This window comes from Dermacentor andersoni, unplaced genomic scaffold (genome assembly GCF_023375885.2).
Source record: "Dermacentor andersoni unplaced genomic scaffold, qqDerAnde1_hic_scaffold ctg00000070.1, whole genome shotgun sequence".
Lineage (NCBI taxonomy): Eukaryota > Metazoa > Arthropoda > Arachnida > Ixodida > Ixodidae > Dermacentor > Dermacentor andersoni.
The window spans coordinates 90729-99960 of NW_027314782.1; the positions used below are offsets into that span (position 1 = coordinate 90729).

General features: G+C 42.7%; 1 long non-coding RNA gene across 1 annotated transcript; it reads right to left on the bottom strand.

Moving 5' to 3' along the window:
• Positions 1-527: 527 nt before the first annotated feature.
• LOC140214465 (uncharacterized) lies at positions 528-8319 on the bottom strand. Its single transcript, XR_011891389.1, has 4 exons — positions 7293-8319; positions 6198-6302; positions 3386-3530; positions 528-637 (listed from the first exon to the last, which is right to left on the bottom strand). It is a non-coding gene; the product is annotated as an uncharacterized lncRNA (long non-coding RNA).
• Between the last annotated feature and the right edge of the window lie 913 nt (positions 8320-9232).

Here is a 9232-nt window from a genome sequence, read left to right on the forward strand (position 1 = left end):
TTTTGTACATTTGTGTATTTGCGATCAGCATTGAAGAGAAGTAGATCTGCATTATGTTTGCAACAAGAATGCCACTTTCACATGTAGGTTTGCCTGGTACATTGCTTGATACGAAGATAAACACAATTTTCGGCATAAATTGATTAGCACTACCAACACTGATGTGATACATCATGAACAAGTTTTGTATGACCCACGAGTACGTTCTCTATGTATGACCTACAAGAAAATGCACCCTGAAGAAGACTGTACCTCATTTTCATATTTACTACTAGTATGCAAATGTAATTCTTGCAGATTTAGTATTTGTTCGATTACTTGTACTCGTTTTAATGCAGTGCTTTTTCTTGTAATGGTTTGTTCACAAATCCACAGTAAAGCGTAATTTTGGGGTGAAAAATGTCAGGCAAAGTATTGGCATGTACTTGTAAGTGAAAAAGACAAGTATACTTTACGTAGGTATTTCTGTACACCAACTTGAGCTTTCATTAAGCCTGAAGTCATCCGGCTTAAAAAAAAGCATGTCATAAATGTCCCAAGCACTGTTTATTGGACCTTCTAACGGTATTTCGATGCATCCAGTCTGCCGAGAGAAGACCGCTGGAGTGGGTTGCTTGGGTGAGAGCGAGCAGGGCACCTGAAAAAGTAAAGCCAATAATTTATCTTGACTCATGCAACAGGTTGGCACATAGGCAAATTCGCCTATGTTCCCACAGATAAGAAAGGTTCAGCATTCCGGTCATAGGAGATAATGAATAAATCTTATTGAAAAATATGTGGTTTCATGCAATGCCTATGTTTCAAGGGAACATGGAGTACTGTGGGAGAATAAGCTGTCATAAATAGCAGGCGATTGAAGCAAGTGTTATAGGAAAAAGATGGACACATCGTTTGATTAGCAATAATTACTAGTATTGAAGCAACAGAATACAAACATGAAATACCTTTAAAAACAACACCGACAGGTTGAGATAATAAATTATTCAGAAACTAAACCCTTCTGCCAGCAAAATACCGTAGTGTACTGGCTTTGACATTGCGCTGCTCAGGCAGAGGGCGTGGGATTGAATCCCGGCCACAATGGCTGCATTTAGATGGCAGGGAAATGCCAAAACCCCTATGTAAGGTCTATTGGGTACACGTTAAAGGAGACTAGGGATCCCGCCAGCTTGAAGTTATAAAAACCGGGGTAAATTTCTAGATAAGCAAACTCACAAAAGTAGAAGGCCCTGGCCATGCGAAGACCATATAAAGCCTTTTAAGGTAGGTGCCAGCAGCCGCAAAATTTCTTGCAAAAGCGAAATATAGCAGAAGCGGTATTTTTCCGTAGATCACTTTTGCAAGGTATTTTACAACTTGACACCCGACATGTTGGGCATCTACGGGCAACAGCAATTCTTGCACAGATCATAGCAAACACTGTTGCACCTAGGTATACATAGACACATAGGTATAGGTACAGTCGCCGACTGATTTTCCGGACTCCGAAAATTCGGACTTGATTACTCGGTCTGCTTCACGGCACCGCCATTCTCCCCATGGACCATAATGTATAACAACTTCCGAAAGTTCGGTCGCCTTGCAACCTCTCGTCTGATTTTTCGGACACTCCTTGAGCCAACTTGATCGAGAGCACCATGCACCGACTCTGACCGTTGCATGGTTCTACTTGCTGAACGACATTTTTGTTTTGAACGGAGCCTCCTTGCTGCCCCACGAAGTGGCGCTACTGCAAATCCCTGCTCATCATCATCGTCTCTGCCTGGTTTGTAGCTACAGCAGTTCCGGTCTCAGCTTAGTATGCCATGTCAAGACAATCCAGCAGCTGATTTGTTTGTTTCTTCGTGCACGAAGCTGCGAGTAGGCCAGGTTTTTTGTTTGTGCAACTGATGTCGGCGTGACGATGTTTGATGAAGCAAGATGGGCCAATTCATTCCACTAATATCTAGAATAGCTACCTGTAAGCACCACCTACCTTTCAACAACATTTGCAAAGCAAAAAACCTCATCCTGAAAAGTCTGCACATGACGACATCGGTAGCATCATCAGCGTGGGGCCTCAAGATAATTCGGCAAGCCAAGAAATTACTGACAGCACGAGTGCAAGCATGCCAACAGGAAATCAGTGGCTGAATAATGCACCTTCTACCAATTGGTAGACAGTGCATTTTCGCAAAGCCCTAACTATAGTAGATCATTGTTCAGGAGTTCCCGAATGCACAACTCTATGCCATTTTCACACAGACTCTAGGGAAGCACCTCTGCACAGTTGCAAGAAAAAAAGCTAGATGCCCCAAGAGAAATGAGCCCACTCAAGCCATGGAAGTTGTGTTTACCTTGTCTTCCTACAACTACTCAAAACCTAGGACTGCTGTTTTGCACAAGGGAACAAACGTCAACATTGGTGCCTCGCCCAACACAAGTGGTTTGCGCTGTAGAAGGTGCCATAAGTCAGCCCACAGATGAGGCCCACACCAGTGCTGTCAGTGTGCTGTACAAATTGCAGAAGCACAGCCTACAAGCTTTTCTGCCTTAGTGTGATCGCACCAATGAACGAAAACTAACGAATCAAGTTTGTTTCGTGCCGAGAACAGTTGCCGCATGCTGGCTTGGTTTGTTGTGTAGGCATGTAAATAATGAAAAGGCCTGCATCACTATCTCTGAAAAAAAAATCATGTAACAAAGCACGTACAGTACACAGGTGCAGTGTCTATCACATACCATTTCGTGCAGTAGAGGCTACATCGGATAAACCGGCCAATGTATAAATGACTGGCAGCGTGACCAAGCAAACTTGATGCATGGGTCAGTTAGCAGTGGTAGTGCACTGCTCCCGGCGCACATGCACCTATGTTTGAAAGCTGCTTGATCGTGACAAAATATAAAGACAAAAGCGCTGGAGAGATATCTGAGGCTTTTCTTATATGTATGACGAGGAACCTAGCGCTAGCTCCCCATGCAGAGAATTACTAGACAGTGAGACTGCTTCTTATCATTGAAAAACAAGTGTCACGCTCACCATGTTTCTGTGCGAACAGCATGTATTCAGATCTATTCTCCCCCTTTCACCTTTTGCACAATATCACTGTGCGAGCAATAATACTGAACTGTTAGTAGCACTCTGTCCTGTTGCCTCCTTTCTTTCCTTGTGAATTGTGTGCTAAATAAGGCTTTTTTTGGTGAAAGAGTGCTAGTTTAACGCATAAACTAGCGCCATGGCACTTTGCAATAAAGGACTGTTATAATTCTCTAAAAATTTGTCCATGCAGAACAGTGTCAAAAGAACACCTTAAAGACAGAACATGAGTGTATCTATCATAAAGACCAATCCTTGTCTTTTTTCCTTAACATAATTTTCAATACCGATATTGAAGTACAAGCTCACCATATTATATCACCTTGTCAATGAAGCAAGGCACAATGGTGCCCAACTGTCGCGGGACCAACTTGGATGTGGAGATCAGCGCAGATCAGCAACATAGCATGGTCTGCTTACACTTCTTCTCCAGGTCCAGCCATACCTACAGCAGCTATAAAACAAGTGAGCTTAGAATCACAAGCGAAACAATATAAAAAGTGACACTGAACAAAGCAACTTTCGTTAAGCATAAATAGGATCGAAATGCTGACATTATGCCCATAAGTAACTTCACTTTGAGCAACAAAGCATCCAATTTAAGAAAGATTATATGTATCAGCTATCTATGTGAGAAAGGTTAATCGAACGCCCTCTATTTGCCATACCCCTCCCCTTATGCATGGATGTCTCCCTGACTGAGTGAGCTGATCCCAGGTATAGTGTAATTAAAGGTTGTCACTTGGTGGGCCAATCCCGATACCATTGCATGACTTGTACAATAATTTTAATGTGTTGTAATGCTGGCCATCCTGCAGGCACTGCAACATTATAGCACCCATAAGGCTAATGGTATTACCTGATAAGGTTAACTAATAGGTGTCCCCAGAAGCATAACTCGGCATGTATACTCGGAGGCCATTATTATAAGAGAAGCAATGGCAGAGGTGAAGCTTTATCCTGTGCCATATGCAAAATGGCCGAGCACGCCCAGCTTCTGGTTACATTCTCACTTGTGACCACTGCAACAGGCTGACTGACATGCTTAACCAGCAGTTTGTAGGACCACATTTTCATACCCTGCAATTTGTTTTACATCTGAAGAGATCAGCCTCAAGCTCCATGATGCGCTGCACTCAAGAAGCATTATAAACTGGCAACATTTAAATGCTATGCTGCATGGTTTGTTGCATGCTTTAGGAATTTACTTATTTATTATACACATAGCTCATAGGCTCCAGTTGGAGTATTGCATGAGGTGGCAAGAAAACAAATTCTGAACAAGGAGAACATTCAACAAAACAAGTCAGACCAAAGAAGAAAAAATAAAATACTCTCCTAATGGGACTATGTATCTGGCAGCTAGCTTCTAAAAAAGACAATTAGGAATCTTTTACTACTGGTAGCGCTTTAGGGGATGGAATGTAGAATTCCAAGCTTCATACACTTTTAAGCCACCTTTCGTGGCTTTTTGTTTTGAACTCCTATTCTCTGTACTATTATAGAAATGAATACCCCCTCCAAAATAAAACAAAGAAAAACATGTAATGCACAGTAATGTAACACAATAATGTAATGCACAACAGTGAATACTTAGAAAAATGTAATTAAGAACATGGAGTCTATGTGGGCACAGATGTTAGAAGTCTACATGAAAGCATAATAATAAAGGTGGGCAAAGCATTTATGCTTTTGTCGGGCAAGCTGCAGCAAGACAAACAGGTAAAGCATGCCTCAAAACACAGTCCCTAAAAATATCTGTCACAATACAGTGAGTAGGTATATCATGCATATCTACAATAGCTCCTAATTATATTTAACTCAGAGGGGGCTACCTATGTAACTTGATCAAACTGAAGGTGGGCCAAATTCTAAATATACGATTCAAGTAGACAGAAAATGGACGTTATGAAAATGCATCTACAGCAAAAGTGTTGTACATTATTGTTGTACATTATGTCATACCTGCCAACCTGTGAACATAATATTTTGTAAAAATGCTGCAGACACTAAATTCTTTGTTAGGGACATAGCACACATTATTTTAAAGCTTGCTCTCAGCACCCCCATTGTTGCATACACACACACATTATTAATAAAGGGAAAATCGCACATCTACCCGCTCGTAGCAATTGCTACAAAAGAAACCCGTACGGATTCCTCGAAAGGAAAGCCTCACAATTGAAAAAAAGAAACCGTTCAGGTCTGGGACTCAAACCCGGGACCACCGCCTTTCCGGGACAGCCGCTTTACCATCTAAGATAACCAGGCGGCTAGCAGATGGCCGGGCCAAGTCGAATTTGTCGACAACATGAAGCAAAGGCAAGGGTCTGACGTAATAGTTCTGCGGAAATGCGCAAGGTGTAGAGAAGTAATTAATAAAGGAGAAAAAAATATTATGTCAAACCCTTGCTTTTGCTTCGCGTTGTCAAGTAATTCGACTTCGCCCTGCCATGTGCTAGCCAGCTGGTTATCTCAGATGGTAGAGTGGCTGCCTCGGAAAGGCGGTAGTCCCGGGTTCGAGTCCCGGACCAGGACGAATTTTTCTTCAACTGTGCGGCTTTCCTTTTGAGGAACACATACAGGTTTCCTTTGTTGCAAATGGTACGAGCGGGTGGATGTCCGATTTTCCCTTTATTAATTACTTCTCTCCACCTCGTGTGTTTACGCAGAACTATTACGTCACACACACATTATCAACCATTATTTAACTTGTCGTACAGCACGAAAAGCAGCAGCGAACTTGAAACCAGTAACTGACATTTTTTTTTAGATTACAGAGCTTTACGCTGCTTCAGGAATTTATCTGACTAAACTTCCTAAAAGCACGTGCCCCTCTGATGTTCTCGTTAGAGATATTGCATCGCTAATAATAAAGCAGTACGAGTACCATTATAATAAATTTTTTACATGCATTTTAACAATGTCATACCGTCAATCTCTCAACAGCTTTAAAACATCTTAACCAACACAACTTCATTGTCTTTCTAAAATGACATTAATAAAATTGTAAAATGAGCCCACATTTGTAAACCCACGAAAAATTCAGGAGTTTCCAAACATGGATGATACCAACAAAATCTGCAGCTCTTGTAAGTGGCAGCAACTGCTTTGCACACACCTTGTCACAGCATGCACATCAGGTACTTTTCCGTGCTGTTGAGGCTGCAGAAGTGCCGCAGGTGCATATGTGGAGGTGCCTCTGGTTCACAAAATCTTGCCATCCCTAAACAATAATAAATACTTATTTATTGTAATCCCTGCTGAAACTGCAAACTTGTGATATAAAAAGATCCCGTCATATTTTGAAAAAAGTCTCATACAACCAGTTACATGAAGCTGCAACTGGTTGTGCAAATATCTGATTGTAACATCACAGGCGGTTAAATAACACGTAAATCGAACTGTAGAGAACATGAATCTACTATGAAAAGGTTCACACAAACGTACAGCTGTATAACGTGAAATGTGAATTGTACTATCAAAAAATTCCTTAGGACATGAAAAGCGTTCCAAAACCTAACTTGTCTATGCGGCGCAACAAAGCACTGCTCCCAAAGGACGATGCGCTTAAAATTACAACAGACCACCTCATTTCTGGAGAGACAATACAGAAAAGAGAAAGATTTTTCGATTAAAAAGAAACATTGCTTATGTAATTTCGGCTTCTCTGCTAGATCGGAATCCTTTACAAGTACACGAAAACACACAGGACACTAATACACGTCATCTGACGACACACTATAAACAGAAGAATTTCCATACAAGCTAAAAATCTGGCCATGCGTCGACGAAGAAATCGGGTGCTATCTCGCGCAGCTGTTAGCTGTGACGACGACACATCGACGTACTACTTCTAGAAATGACTATACCATTTCTTAATGAAAAATTATGTACACAAACAGTAACTTTCTTTGCTTGAATTTTTGTGCCCATTTATATCAAAGAACCACCCGCGCTAGCGTGCTTCATAGGTGAAAGTAAATAAACCACAGATAGAGCTGTTGGTAACATGAATACGTTTTAGGGCAATTTCCATGGAACTTTTTGCTAAATGTGCACTGCGACATGAAGAACAACCACTTGAAAAGCACATTTATAATTCTTGCTGCTTTACAAATCCGGATCCGGTTGTTGTACGGATCTTGCGATACGTACAACAACGCACACTTCACGAACCATAGACAGGAAGAATGCGCGCAAGCGCCGGACTTACCTTTCTAGGCGTACTCGGAAAACGCTCCTTTTAGCGTCACAGGTGCCGCGGCATCGACTGCACCAACGGTCCTTCCGGCGCACACACTGTTGAATTGCGGATCAACTACAGGACGTAAGAGCACAACTTTCACCAAATTCTTCCGTACAGCGCGATACGATGCGACAGTGCCAGAGGAGGAGATCCTGTTCATGAGCCCGGAACAAAGGAAGCGCGAAGGGTCATATCTTCGACATCGGCGCACCACACGAAGGATACTGCGGGCTACATTACGCGGTCCCAGGGGTTTTGTGATTCTCAATGCATACAAAATGCACCACAATTTCTCTCGGCACAGCGTACACACGATTAAACAACTACATCGGACGGCGTCAATGCAGCAAGCGCTCACATGTGCCGACAACTGAGGACGGCAAAATAATATCACCTGTAACTTTACCGGCGCTACCTGTGCTGCCATCTGTAGGCCGCCACCGAAAGCGACCGTGCTTTCGGTGATCTCATGGATGGTGACGGCGTTGTATTTCGATGTTATGCGAGTCGTACAGCGTCTTGTACGACGTGTTTCAGCAACGTTGCTTTTAATAGAGAGGACAGCAATCTGCGTATACGCCGTATAGACGTCTCACCCACTTGAAAAACACAACAGCAAATTTTCAGTCTGTCGTATTTTGGGACGTTGTGACTGTCGTTCTGTTCTCTGTAGTGTGACGCCCTGTAGTCGAAAATTCTGTAGTTCTTGATCAATATTTGATTAAAAATTGACAGAGGTCATTTTAAGGTTATGTAAAATTATTAATACGAAATAAAATAAAAAAATAAAAGTAGAAAAAAAATGCCTTTCGCCTAGGATTCGAACTTCGGACCCAACGGTTCCGACACAAGCATCTTACCACTGCACCACGCCGAACATCACTGCTGGCGTATGTTGAAGCTATGTCAAGAGTGCAAATTGCTGTCTGGGTTGCTGTTTACATTTGCATTTTAAAAGCCACGATGCGCTTTCACTTCACCGCGTCAACTGCCGCATCTCTAGATGAGCAAAAGTGTTGTTACCATCGACAGGTACATCGTGGAGTGCTAGACCATCGATTTTGCTGTAATGATATCCATATTTCATACGAAATTCAGAAACAGACAACGGTGACCGGGGACACTGAGGGTTGTTACTGCTAATTTCGACAGTTGTCTCTTGCTCTTTACACTACTTTTGACCTCGCATATAATTCGTGTGTTCAATACAATATAGCTACATAAACACTCGTGGGTGAGTCTTCATCTCGACAGAATACTGGCTTCTCACGGCAGCGCTGTACCAGATTAATGAGACCCGAGCGAGACAGCTTTTCACGCAACTTTGTGGAACAATCCAAAACTTCTTTCCCGCTTCGCATATGCTTGTGCAATATTTCTGGGAAATTAACTAATGTGTCAGTGTAACCGCACATGTAAGTCCACAGGCCTGTGTGCCCCATCTTACCAAATAAAACAAAGCGGATACGCAGCCATTCCCGCAGATAGTATGATTTTCATCAGCGGCCGATTTTGAGGAGGCCGGTAGGGCGTTGCTGGTGCCGCGTCGTCACGGCACAATTATAACAATTGGCAACGTCGACTTTAATGCCGGTGTCCGTGCTATCAGTACTGCCGGCTCCAAAGAAGCACGATTGAATACCGCGCAAGAAAAAAAATACAGTGTACACCACCGATGCGAAGCTGACATTTTAAAGGGCCGCGACGGAAAGTGCTTCTGTTGCGACTTCAGAACTCTTGGCCGTCGCGACCGAATGTTTCTGTTGCGACGTCAGAATCGCTGTCGTAACGTCAGAAATGTCTGTCGCAACTTCAGAAACGTTAGGAACTTCTGTCGTACAACAGAAATTGCTGTAGTTGCAGCAGGAATTCCTGTGTCTTTTTCAACTGGGCAGGACCGGGAATCG